The sequence below is a fragment of the Diaphorina citri genome, unplaced genomic scaffold (assembly GCF_000475195.1).
Source record: "Diaphorina citri unplaced genomic scaffold, Diaci psyllid genome assembly version 1.1 scaffold1413, whole genome shotgun sequence".
NCBI classification, from domain to species: Eukaryota; Metazoa; Arthropoda; class Insecta; order Hemiptera; family Psyllidae; genus Diaphorina; species Diaphorina citri.
The window spans coordinates 18,386-32,806 of NW_007378839.1; positions in this window are offsets into that span (position 1 = coordinate 18,386).

Sequence of the window (14,421 nt, forward strand, 5' to 3'; positions counted from 1 at the left end):
TGTTTGTTTTATTGTTTTGAGGGGAAAATTGAGGGCTCTCTAGCATAGAACAATGCCTAGAACCTCCCCTCTCTTCCCCTCCTTCTCTTTTCTATCTCCCCCCTATCTCTCCTCTCTCAACACCGCTTTTATACCGTCCACTTAAACTTCTCCCTCCTACCTCTCAAACCATTCCCTCCTAAACATCTCTTTCGGCCATATCGTCGCGTCAAAAACGAAATGGTAAACTGAAGAAATGCCTGTTTGGAAAGAGTATGCAAGTGCACACATCTATTCCCTTTCAAAATACATATATGTATGGTAAATTCGAAGATTCGTAGAAGCTTAACTCATCCTTTAGGGCTGTTTGCCCCTACACCTAAGCCTAAGCCTGGGAGTGGGCTAGTTATGAAAAAGGTGGAAAAGTGTCTCCCCCTGCATGCTAAGGCCAGCCACTCACACTCACTACAGTACAACCTAATCAGGTCCAGCTGTCAGGTCTACATGATAGTGAGTGGCTGGCGTAAGGCTTGGCGACTGGCGAGCGCCTAGACCTTTTGCGGCTAAGCTATTTCGTTGTTATACCGACCATCCCCTCTACATGGCTTTTTCCTTCCCCTTTCAATTATTTCAAATTCCCTCCTCCTTATTACTTCCTCTCACATACTTGTCCAGTCTTCTTTCCACCATCTCATCTGCACACTTCTTCCCCATTTTCTCGCCTCCCTAAAATCTTCCTCTTTTTTTTTTTTTCTCATTTTCTCTTCCTCTTTTTTTCTACGTGATATATTTCCTCTGTCATCTATTTATCCAGTTCAGTTATGATTGCTTCCTATAAGTCCTTCAATTGTTTCCTTCATCCTGCCTTGTAAGCGCTAGGTCGCGGGTTCGATTCCCGCTCTGGGGCGGATTTTATCCTAAACAGATATTCGTTCGTTCTCGGAACGACTGGCTTTCTCCTAATCGGTCTTCCTTCTCTCTTCGCTTTCGGGGCGATAAGACCTTAGCAGTTACCTATACTGTTCAAATGTTTAATTTCAAACTTTCAGTAAGAGCTAAAGACTTGGAATTCGGTATGAAGCTCTCAAATATGACAAGAAGGCTACATTCGAAGCAGAATATTTACTTTCCTCAACATCGATAGCTTTGGAGTATCCGGAGCAATGCTAGCCCAGTCAATTTTAATCATCACAGCAAAATCCAACAGGACAAGGAAAATCGTGTGATGCTCAAAAAATTTGTATAGCCTAAACCAAATGTCAGCCCAAAGCAATCACCCTAGTTAGGGCAGATTTAGAGGAAAAACGCCGACCCCGTCTGTACACGGGAAAAGGCGAAGAAGAATAGCTAAATTATTTCGTCTCTTTTCATACGATTAAAGTGTGGACGAACTCATTTCTCGTACTTTTAATTTGAACAAGCATCCGCTATTGTTGTATAAATATGGGATCTTGTGGGTCCAACTTTAGGGAGAGAGGGAGAGGGGGGGAGGGAGAGAGAGAGAGAGAAAGAGAGAGAACAGACACATAAGTTACTCGCACTTACCATTTCAAATCACGTCCGGAACCCCTAGAAGTTTTTTTTTTTTTTTTTTTCAATTTAGTTTTTGTCTCTCTTGTGTATGTGCTTCTCTTTTTGGGCTGTCATCTCCCTATTTCATTTCTCGTTTTGCTGTTCCTTCTTCATCTTCATTCTTCTTTTCCTCCTCCTCTTTCTTCCTCTTCTATTTCTTTGTCTTCTTCGTCCCCCTGCTTCTCCTACTGTTTCCTAATCTTCCTCCTTTTCTTACTTCTCCTCTTCTTCCTTCTTCTATTTCTCCTCTTCTTTTCCTACTCCTTTTTCTGCTCATTTTCCTTATTCACTTCCAGCTCCTACTCCTCTTCCGCTTTCTCCTCCTTTTCTCCCTTCTCTTATTCTTCTTTATCTTCCCTCTACTCTTCTTTTTCCTTAACTTTCTCCTCATCCCCCTTATATCCGAGGTGAAAAACCTCAATTTTTGTTAAAGTTTAGGAAAAAGGGAGGGGAGGTAAAAATTGAGTAATCCTCTTCTAATTCTCCTCTCCTCCTCTGCCTTTTCATCCTCTTACTTCTCCTCTTCCTCCTCCTTTCTCCTTCCCCTCGTCCTCCTTCTCTTCCTCTTACCTCTTCTCTTCTCCTATTCCTTGTTTTCATTCTTTTTCCCTACCCCTTTCTTCCCCTCTTCCTCTTTTTCCATCCTTTGCAATTCTATGGGAAAAAGGGAGGGGAGGTAAAAATTGTGTAATCCTCTTCTAATTCTCCTCTCCTTCTCTGCCTTTTCATCCTCTTCCTTCTCTTTTACCTTCCCTTCCTCCTCCTTCTCTTCCTCTTAATACCTCTTCTCTTCTCCTATTCCTTGTTCTCATTCTTTTTCCCTACCCCTTTCTTCCCCTCTTCCTCTTTTTCCATCCTTTGCAATTCTATTACAGTTCCTACTCCTTCCTTTCGTCTCTCCCATCTTCCTCTTTCTCTTCTTTCGATCTATTGTCAGATGGATAGCAAGTGGGTGGGGGTGGGTAGGTAGGAAAGTAGGTAGGTAGTAGGTAGATGGGTGGGTAGGTAGATGGATGGGTAGGTAGGTCGGTGGGTTTACGGATGGGGGTGGGTAGGTAGGAACGTGGGTGGGTTGGGGTGGGTAAGGTAGGTGGTAGTGGTAGGGTCAAATGAAATCACGTAGGTAACTGGAGAGTAAAAATGTTACATTTTACAGGAGAGAAAAAAAAGGAAATAAATAAACATAAAAAGAAGAAGGAAGAGGAGGAGGAGAAGAAGAAGGAAAGAGTAAAAAAAAGAAGAGAAAGTTACAAAAAAAGAGTAAAAAGCAAGGAAGAGCGAGAGAAAGTAAATGAAACACAGTTCTTCGAAGTGGAAAAATTAAGGCGAAAAAACAGGAGCATTCCTTTTGAAATAAAGCAAATAAATAAACTGGGCAAAATCAGGAGGTGGGGGGAGAATGAGAGGAAGGGAGGGAGGGGTGGGCAATCTGAATTTGTAATATTTACTTTCTATTACTACAGTATAGCGAGCTATACTAGTTTACTGTTGGAACTACCTACGCGAAGAGTAGATAGGGAGGGAAGAGGAAGAGGAAAGGGAGGGAGGGGAGACTGGGAGAGGGGGTGGGCAATCTGAATTTGTAATATTTACGTTCTATTACTACAGTATAGCGAGCTATACTAGTTTACTGTTGGAACTACCTACGCGAAGAGTAGATAGGGAGGGAAGAGGAAGAGGAAAGAGAGGAGAAGAAGGAAAAAGAGAGAGAGAGGGGAGAGAGAGAGAATAGAGGAGAGGAGAAGAAGAGGATTAAAGGAAGAATTCTGGAAAAGGAGGGAGGAGAAGGTGAGGAGGAAAGGAAGGGGAGAGGAGAAAGGGAGGAGAGATAGATGTTTTTTAATGTAATTGTATTTCGCTTTTTTTGTAATTACATGCCTAAGCTACGTACCGTGTAAATTGCGTTCTCCCTCCCTCTTTCTCTCCCCTCCCTCCCTTTTCTCCCTCCTTCTTCTCTTTTCATGATATATGGTTCAAAATAAACATTACTAAAAGAGTCATGGCGTAGTTGGAATGGAGAATAGACTTCAAACGGCAGAATTTTAATCTAAAAATTCCAAACAACCTGATTTTTTTTCCATGTTTATTATCCACCTATCATCAATTTTAATCGAAAAAAAAGATTAAAGCACAATTTTTGTATACAACATAGAAGAGCATTTTAGGTACTATACATTGTAAAGTGGTATCGTTTTTTTTTTTTTTTTTTTTTTTTTTTTTTTTTTTTTTTTTTTTAAACAACAACTTGGCCGTTTGAGTGAGTTCTACAACCACCGACCGACCACTATCTTATTAATACTATCTTTTTTCCGTCGATTTCCTTCCAGGACGACCTTTATCCGAAATAGATAAGGTTCGTTCTCGGAACGGCTGGCTTTCTCCTGTCCCGTCCTCATTCGTTCAGTTTTCGGGGTGATAAGACCTCCGTTGTAACAGTTCCCTCTATCAAAATCCCCTCCATTTTTTTACTTTCTATTACTACAGTATAAGTAATGAAAGTATTACAATCGGTCCAAATTTTTTATTTTATTTTTTCAAGTTAACCGATGCTGGCGTTTCCCTAATGGGGTGCTGAAACGGAATTCGTTCAAATTGCCCGTCCCCCCTCTCTACTTACCTGTCTCCCCGTTGCTTAACCTAAACTGCCTATATACAATTACTGATGTTTTGTTTCAATTTTCTGCTTCCAGGGATCGCGTGTACAGGCTGAATTTGAGCAACATAAGTCACTCCAACTGTGAGGTAAGTGGTGAGAGAAAGAAAGGGAGGGGAAAGAATTAAAGAGGGAAGTAAAATAGAACGAAAATAAGAGAGGGAGGAGAGAAAAAGCGGTGAAAAATAATGTGGGGGTAGCAAAAAATGAGAGAGAAAAGATAGAAGGGAGAGGGACGGATAAAGAAAGAGGGAGGGATTAAAAAAAAAGAGGTTTAATAGAGTGAACTGTAACTGCTAAGGTCTTAGCGTCCCGAAAGCGAAGAGAAAAGGAAGACAGGATAGGAGAAAGCCAGCTGTTCCGAGAACGAACCTTATCTGTTTGGGATATAACCCGCCCCGGGCGGGAATCGAACCCGCGACCTTGCGCTTACAAGGATACAAGGTAGACGCGCTACCTTCCAAGCTACCCTAGGCCGAGGGAGGGAAAGAGAGAAAATTAGGGGTCCTTGATATCGACGCATGTTTTTTTTTTATGAGTTCCATAAAATACAAAAATATTTTTTTAATTGGGTACTAAGCGAATTAACAAAACAATTTGGAGGAAGGGAGAATGGGAGGGAGTTTATTATTGTCCATTCTATGTTTGCGTTTTGTGTATAAACTTCGGTAGGTACCTAATATACATACAGGGCCATATTTAGGGAGTCATCAGTAATTTGATTTCATGGAAAAACTGGGAACTCACCTTGTTCGGTCAAAAAATTCCCTTCTCTCTTTTCATCTCTTTACGTCTTATTCTTTCATTTTTAGTCCGTCCTTCCTTTATTATTACTAATAATAAAAGGTATAGTGGACGGACTATTGTATTCGCTTCGGTGTCGGTCTTGTGTATAAACCAAATATACATACAGTGATACAGGGCCATATTTAGGGAGTCATCAGTAATTTGATTTCATGGAAAAACTGGGAACTCACCTTGTTCGGACAAAAAATTCCCTTCTCTCTTTTCATCTCTTTACGTCTTATTCACTTTTACCTTTGTCCCAATTCCATTTGGGGTCGGCATTTCCCTCTCATCTTCCATACCCTCCTATCCAACGCAACGTCTCCTCCTTGGAAAAACTAGGAACTCACCTTGTTCGGTCAAAAAATTCCCTTCTCTCTTTTCATCTCTTTACGTCTTATTCTTTCACTTTTACCTTTGTCCCAATTCCATTTGGGGTCGGCATTTCCCTCTCATCTTCCATACCCTCCTATCCAACGCAACGTCTCCTCCTTTCTCCATCCCTTCTCTCTCAAGTCTTTTTCAACCTTATCTCTCCACCTCAGTTTTGGTCTCCCCCTCTTTCTCTTCCCCTGTATTCCTAGTTTCTCTTCTGTCTCTACATACATCTCTTTCCCCCACCCCCGAAATTTCTCAACCGCGCGCAGCCCCGCATTTTGGAGGGGTATCCATTAACGGCCTAAATTACATCACAGGGCTAGCAACGGCTAAGAAGGGTACAAAGGTCTGCGGTCACTCTATTATGTAGCCGTGGTCAGCCAAGTTTGATTGTTTTAATAGCGTTTGTAATGGGGCCTCTCCCTTAATGTTGTTTGTAATGTGTGTTTACGATGTTTGTTTAGCTTTCGACTGGAACCCTCTCAGCCTTTGTAGCTTTTTTGAAACCCACACGGAGAACTTGTTAAATGGAAGGAAATAGAGTCGTTCGATAGGTTTTAATTGTTGTACAAATAACAAATACATAGTAGTTATATCTGCGTAAAGATTAGCAAAGCTATACCTAGATTGATAGAGGGAACTGTAACTGCTGAGATCTTATCGTCCTGAAATCGAAAGAAAAGGAGGACAGGAGAAAGCGAGCCGTTCCAAGAACATACCTTACCTGTTTGAGGAGGTAAGTTTGATTGTTTTAATAGCGTTTGTAATGGGGCCTCTCCCTTAATGTTGTTTGTAATGTGTGTTTACGACGTTTGTTTAGCTTTCCACTGGAACCCTCTCAGCCTTTGTAGCTGTTTTGAAACCCACACGGAGAATTTGTTAAATGGAAGGAAATAGAGTCGTTCGATAGGCTTTAATTGTTGTACAAATAACAAATAGTAGTTATATAAAGATTAGCAAAGCTATACCTAGATTGATAGAGAGAACTGTAACTCCTGAGATCTTATCGTCCTGAAATCGAAAGAAAAGGAGGACTTTTTGAAACCCACACGGAGAATTTGTTAAATGGTAGGAAATAGAGTCGTTCGATAGGCTTTAATTGTTGTACAAATAACAAATAGTATAATTATATCTGCGTAAAGATTAGCAAAGCTATACCTAGATTGATAGAGAGAACTGTAACTCCTGAGATCTTATCGTCCTGAAATCGAAAGAAAAGGAGGATAGGAGAAAGCGAGCCGTTCGAAGAACATACCTTACCTGTTTGAGGAGGAAGAAAGGATAGTGGAATGCCAGCCGTCACTGAAGGCCTTAACAGTTATGCAGTGACGTCAAAGTGAGTTCCCTGACAGAGCTGTCTAAGTTGTCTTCTTCAATCTCTTCATGTCTGTTTGAATTTCCGTCAGAAATCAGAAATTTCGACTGAAATTTGTCGAGGTCATATCCAACCCAACGCAGCTCCGGAAAACCGGGAAAATTTTGACGGAGGGAGCCGAATACTGAACTTTACCTTGATAGCTTCCGTACTGGAAAGCATATTTTCTACTTCCTTTTGCACCTATAGCATACACCGTCTAAACACATCATATTAGCATAAACCGAGTTTCTCACTCCCTCTGTCTAGGAGGCAAACGTGTGGAGGAAACTCCGTCGCAGAGAAATTTCTTGGGAGAGGCCATGGTGGGGTCCACACACCACAGCTCAGCAGAAAGCATGAACATCTTTCATTGGTTTTGAAATAAAGCAAGGAGCCTCTTTAAACAGGGATTAGACCAGCATAGTCTGGCTGGGGGACTTTCAACAGGGAGCATACCAGCCTGAATTTCCCTTGCTAAAGAATTAGGAAAGGTTGAGTGCGAAGGCCATACTCGTAAAATTTTGTATCCAAAACCAAATATCAGCCGAAAAGCGATTACCCTAGGGCTGATTGAGAGGCTGACGAAAAACGCCGACCCCGTCTAAACACGGGAAAAGGCAAAGAAAAAGAAGAATCCGGACTATGTGGGTCCTTGACTTCATTGACCAGCTATGCTTGTTGATCTTGGGCCAAGCTTTGTCAGTTTTGATGGACTGCGGCTTCATCCAGTTTGTCTTTGACGCCTTTTCTTCCCACATGCTCCTTGGTCGACCAACTTCTGTCGTATCGGAGGTTCAGAGTTCTCTCTTTAAAAGTAAAAATGGCCGGTAAAATGGAAACTAAATACATAGTATAGTTTAGTGCTTTATTTAGACTGTCGAAATGGGACACCTTGATAGCTTCCGTACTGAAAAGCATATTTTCTACTTCCTTTTGCACCTAGAGCATACGCCATACACCGTCTAAACACATCATATTAGCATAAACCGAGTTTCTCACTCCTTCTCTCCCTGCCTCCCTCTTCTTTCTTCCTTTCTCGTTCTCTTTCCCTCCCTCTACTAACTTTACTTTATAAGTTACATTCTCTCTCTCTCTCTCTCTCTCTCTCTCTCTGAACCTAAAAGAGGGGGATCAAAGTGAAAAATTGTGATGTTTTTGTCCCTCTCTCTTCCCCACATTGGCCTGCTAAACTCTCTCTCCTCTCTTCTCCCTTCCTTCTCTCCTCTCCCCTCCCTCTCTCCTCCCTTTCCTCTTCTCTCCCTCTCTTCCTTTCTCCTTCCTGTTCTCCATCGTCAAATGGTCGGATAACATTCTCAAATCGTTTGATCTTGATGGGTTTTTTACATAAATTTAAATGAAAACTTTAAAAAAAAGAAGGGATAGGTATGTACCTATCGTATGTTGATAAATAGATAGAATAAATAAATAAACATTGAAAGTAAAAAATTAATTTAGAGCCGAGTCTAAAAGCTCATATTAATATGGTTTGTCAATTTATTAGCAACAATCCGAACGAACCTTATCTGTTTATTATAAATTTCGCCCGGGCGGGAATCGAACCCGCGACCTAGCGTTAACAGAAATTTTCCAGAAAATTAATTCCTTTGCAATATTACTCCATAGTGTGGTCTCTATTCTATTTTACATAATTATAGTCTATTGTCTATTCTATCTACAATAATTCTATAGGAACTCATTCTGGTTTACATTTATCTCTCGTTTCCTTTATTGCTCTTCCTCCCTCCTCTTTTCCTTCCCCTCCTCTCCCACCCTCTCTTCTCCCTCCCCTCTTCCAGTATTTTCTCCCATTTGCTGCTTAGTATGCTTACCAAACAATTCAATTCCCCCTCTCGCTCCTACTTAGGGTCTTCGTGAGATATCTTTCTCTCTCTCTCGTAAATCCCTCTGTTTTGACGTTCTGTCTCCCTCAAACTTCCCCTCAACCGCTGTTATTTCCCTCCCTCCCCTCTCCGTCTATTCCCCCCTCCCCTTCTTCGCTCACATTTCTCTCCCTCCCTCTCATCTTCTATTACTTTCCTTATCCTTTAATAAGGAAAGTATGTCGCCTAGTGAGTGAGCTTGAAGAGTTGCACGTCTACCTTGTAAACGCTAGGTCGCGGGTTCGATTCCTGCACCGGGGCGGATTTTATCCTAAACAGATATGGTTCGTTCTCGGAACGGCTGGCTTTCTCCTAATCGGTGTTCCTTCTCTCTTCGCTTTCGGGACGATAAGACCTTAGCAGTTACCTACTGTTCAAATGTTTAAATTCAAACTTTCATTGCATTGGTCCAGTAAGAGCTAGTGTGATGCTTTTTGTGTTGTGTACATAGTTTGGTGCGTATAGGATAGTTTTGTGGCTTTCTTTATTGGAGAGGATTTAATCACTAAAAGATCATACAGATTTAATCATATTAACCAACCACGAACGGTATGAAGCTCTCAAATATGACAAGAAGGCAGAATATTTACTTTCGTCAACATCATCGAAGCAGAATATAGCTTTGGAGTATCCGGAGCAATGCTAGCCCAGTCAATTTTAATCATCACAGCAAAATCCAACAGGACAAGGAAAATCGTGTGATGTTTGAGGAGGAAGAAAGGATAGTGGAAAGCCAGCCGTCACTGAACAGTTATGCAGTGACGTCAAAGTGAGTTCCCTCCCACTCGAAGCCATGACAGAGCTGTCTAAGTTGTCTTCTTCAATCTCTTCATGTCTGTTTGAATTTCCGTCAGAAATCAGAAATTTCGACTGAAATTTGTCGAGGTCATATCCAACCCAACGCAGCTCCGGAAAACCGGGAAAATTTTGACGGAGGGAGCCGAATACTGAACTTCACCTTGATAGCTTCCGTACTGAAAAGCATATTTTCTACTTCCTTTTGCACCTAGAGCATACACTGTCTAAACACATCATATTAGCATAAACCGAGTTTCTCACTCCCTCTCTCCCTGCCTCCCTCTTCTTTCTTCCTTTCTCGTTCTCTTTCCCTCCCTCTACTAACTCTACTTTATAAGTTACATTCTCTCTCTCTCTCCCTCTCTCTCTCTCTCTCTATTTTAGTTTTGCTGAACAAGTTCTCAGGAAGGAAATGAAGAACACCGTTTCTCTATTGGAAAGTTTTCTCAAAAGTCTCCCTCTCCCTCTCTCTCTCTATTTTAGTTTTGCTGAACAAGTTCTCAGGAAGGAAATGAAGAACACCGTTTCTCTATTGGAAAGTTTTCTCAAAAGTGATTCATATTTTAAACAAAGTTTATATGAATTCTTTGATTGTGTGCCGAACACACAATTGTTGCTGAACAAGTTCTCAGGAAGGAAATGAAGAACACGGAGATTCTCTATTGGAAAGTTTTCTCAAAAGTGATTCATATTTTAAACAAAGTTTATATGAATTCTTTGATTGTGTGCCGAACACACAATTGACTTTTTCTCCTTTAAAATCCCCTTGAGACAAGGGGAAAAGAAAAGATAAACCCCTTCTTCCTGGTCCTTATTTGAAAACGAAAAACCTTTACGACTTTTTGGAGAACGTATGAAGGGTATAGGGTGTGGGAAAGATTTGGAAACTTCAGCAGAGAAGGTTCGTTCTGGGAACGGCCGGCTTTCTCCTATATCCTGTCTTCCTTATCTTTTCGCTTTCAGGACGATTAAGACCTTAGAAGTACAGTTCCCTCTATTTAAGCGAAAATTTTAGTAAAAGGTGGAGATTAAGACTGCTGTGACTTGGGCTTTAAAAGTCTCTGCAGTCATTCTCAAGTCATTGGTGAACCTCGTCTTTCGTTGGTAAACCCCGGGTTCAGAATTTTCCAGCCCGCCTGTACCGACGTTGATCTGTTGGCATGGACATAAATTATGCATAGATCATCAATAGGATTCCCTCAGGACTATTCAAGCTCGAGACTTTTAATAGGTCTGTCTATCTAGTCTATCATAAAAACTTGGAAAAGACTTTCAAAGATATTCAGGTACACCTTAGTATTGAAGACATTCTTATTTATGGGTTATAGGGGACATATCTTTTTTCTTTATGCATGGGTTCTAGGGAAATACACGTCTTTTTTTTCCGCTGCAAAGCAAAGTTATGACTTGGGGCGATAATCCTAGAGATTGGATGGAGCTGTGGCGGTTTTAGGGGGCTATTGGGGGTTGATAGTGGCTTTACCCACCAATGGGCGACAGGCTACCCGTCTCCCCAGCATGAGTGGGACCGGAAAAAATCAAATAAATTCCTTTAATACTTACTTACTTACTTTCCGTGTCCGGCGTGCGAAGAATCTCCCCGCTGTGTGCGAAGAATCTCCCCGCTGTCAGTCACTGAGATCCCAGACATGGAAGGAGCCCAAGCTAGCAGAACATCAGCTGGATCGGCGTCAGAAAATTTGAACGTTTGCTCATTAAATGTAGACTTTTTGGGATTGTTCGACCCTATGGGGACCCCTTTGGAATAGGAGCCCTTAGAGTTAAAAGCAGGAGGTCTTAAGTCTTAACCACCCGGTATTTCGTATTGCCAAACGCGGGTGTGAACCACACATAATTTCACACTCACAGGGATCATGTTTTGAGTGCTTTGAGCCATTCATCCATCAGTTGCAAGCCGCAGCGTCATAGTCCCACCACAAAACAGATGATAACACTATGATAAATCTGGTGGGAACATCACACAACTTTAGTTTTCTATCACTAGTGGTCTGGTGAATTTTAGAATTCAGAAAAAAAGAAGCTTTCTGGTTGTATTGTTGGGCCAAAGGTTATTTATTTACCAACGCAAAAAAAAGAAGCCCTACTGAGTGGGACGCGACTTAGCCAGAGTTTTCGCTAGAAAAATTCCTTTGTTTTACACATTTTTGGGAAATTAATCAAAATCGCGGTCACATTGTTCAAGAATTATGGTGAAACAAACAACTGACCGGCAATCAAGTAAGCAAACAAACAACAGACAGACAAACGAGATGAAAAAAAAAGAAGAGTGTAGGTACTTTTTTTGTACAGTCACCCAACGTATACATAAAGGGTAGTAAACATCAATAATTTGCTACAAATCCCGTGTTTTTACAAATTTTAGGAGCTTAAACTCAATGTTAGGTAGGTAGCTATAATGGAAATTTAAACCTTCAAGTGTAATCCCTTTTAACCCTGGAATTACGTTGCCTCTCGTAAAAAAAGAACTTTTTTTTTAATCCTCTATCATCATCACCGGGGTAATATTCACCAGGGAAGGTAAAAAAAATTCCCTTCTCTCTCTTCCTTTGCTCTCTCTCTAGCTATTTCTCTCTCTCTCTCTCTCTCTCTCTCTCTTTCACTCCCTCTCTCTCTATTTTGTCTTTTTCTCGAATTTTCCTAGGCAAAAGTCAAGGAAAAAGACATCTAAACTTAGGTTGAACTAAAGAAAACCTGGCTGACTAAAAAAAAAAAAAAAAAAAAAAAAAAAAAAAAAAAAACCGACGAGTTAAAACTTAGAGCTCACTACGTTCCTTCATCCATGTGAAAAAATGAAGCCATTTTTTCTCCCTCTCCTCTTCTGCCTTTTCTTTCTTTTTCTCTCTCCCCTCCCTCTCCTTTGTCTATGTCCCTCCCGCCCTATATCTCTCCCATAATCTTTAACTTCAACCTTTTTCTCCCTCTCCTCCTCCTTTTCCTCCTCTTCAATCTCTTCTTCTTCTTCTTCTTCTTCTTCTTCTTCTTCTTCTTCCTCCTCCTCCTCCTCCTCCTCCTCGGGGATATGTAATGAACAACTTGAACAAGCGTGAAAAAGAGAAAGAAAAGAGGAGGGAGAGAGAAAAAAAAGGTGTGTTAAGCATACTAAATAGGAGACAGGAGGAGGGGGGGGTGAATTAAAAAGCCCGCGGAGGTGATAAGAAGTGGGTAAGAGAACCCCAGATGAGTGTGTGCGGGTGGTAATCCCCCCATTAGGTGGTTAAGGGTATTTCAAGAACGAGGGAAAAAATCTCACCTCAATGGAGTGGTAATATTCAAGTCTGTCTGAAGAAGGGATATTTTCCACGTCAAAAAGGGGGGTATTTTCCAAGTTCCAAGGCATAGATGTTGTCACAAAAGATCTAACCAGGTCGCAGTGACCAAGGGCGTTTTATTAAAGCCGATGGCCCTACCTGTACCAATAAGGCATAGATGAACCTTGTTAAAGGACTTTTCTATGGAAAATTCACGACTGGAGGGGTAAATTTCGGTTCAAGCCCAAATTTTCGCTCCCAATGTCGGAGCTTTCCCCCATTTTTGGGAGGAAGGACAAGATAATTTGTGTGCCGGAAAAAAGCGCGTCCCAAAAAAAAGTTCGGACGATAAATTTTCGCCACTGCGGGGCTTCGAAGTAGCGGACCGTGAACTGGAAAGTGACACGGGCAACTTTTTAGAACACGCAGGCAAGAAAAAGTTTTTTCTCGTTTTGCTGACTGATTTATTTTCGGTGAACTTTCTGGTTACACTCGCTGTGTTCCTGACATTTATGGGCTTAACCTTTCTATCTGCCTACCTGCTGATGTCTTTTTGTCTTGACTTTTCTCTTTCCTCTTTTTCTTTCTGTTTTTCCCTCTTGTCCCTCTCCGTTCTTCTTTCCCCTCTTTCTCTCTCATTTCTCTTTATTATTTTCTTCTTGCGTGTTTCTCACTCCATTTTTCCGTCTCTCGTTCTCCTTTCTCTCCTGGGCTTGGCGGTCTGGTCGGTTGTACTGATCGGATCGGTTCGCGCGGGGTTCGGGCCTGGGGCGGGTTTGGATCGGGCCGGGGCGTTGGCCACGGATTTCATCATAAATGATTTCTTGTATGACCTATTCTTTTTTATCTTGCTCCTCTTCCTCTTTCTTTAAAAAACACAAGACCTGGTTTAGACTGCCGGGGTGAAGGGGCTTTTCAATCCTATTCCAGCAGGCTGAACAAGACAATAGAATATTATTCTCTTTTATGCTATGATACCTTGTAAATTGTCCGCTAGAAGGCTGAGTGCACCCAGGAACTCATAGAAAGCTGAGTGCACCACGGAACACAATATCGTGTCACCGACACAAAACCCATCACTCTTTCACACTCATAGCAATTATACGTCACATCACAACACGATAAATTCACACACAAAAAAGCAGAGCACCAGAATTTTATTATTTTTCACCGCATAAAATGGCACAGCTCAGCAGTGGCGTGTCCTCAAGAAAGCTAGGGGAGTTGAGTTTCCCTTCTTTTCCACGGTTTTTTTTTTTTTTTTTTTTTTTTCCCCCTCCTCTTTTTACTTTCTTCTTTCCCCTCTTTCTCTCTCATTTCTCTTTATTATTTTCTTCTTGCGTGTTTCTCACTCCATTTTTCCGTCTCTCGTTCTCCTTTCTCTCCTGGGCTTGGCGGTCTGGTCGGTTGTACTGATCGGATCGGTTCGCGCGGGGTTCGGGCCTGGGGCGGGTTTGGATCGGGCCGGGGCGTTGGCCACGGATTTCATCATAAATGATTTCTTGTATGACCTATTCTTTTTTATAAATACTAATTATTGTTTGTTTTTTCTTTTCCCCCTCATTATCATTTGTATGACTTTGTAATTTGTTACATTTCTAACTTATATTACAATAAAAACATTTCTTATTCTTATTTCATCTAAGTTCTTTTTGTTTCCAATCACTTTTTAGTACTTTCTTTATTAAGTTACAGAGAGACGTTTTTTGAAAATCAAAAGACAAGAATTTCAATTAGTTAATATGTTAT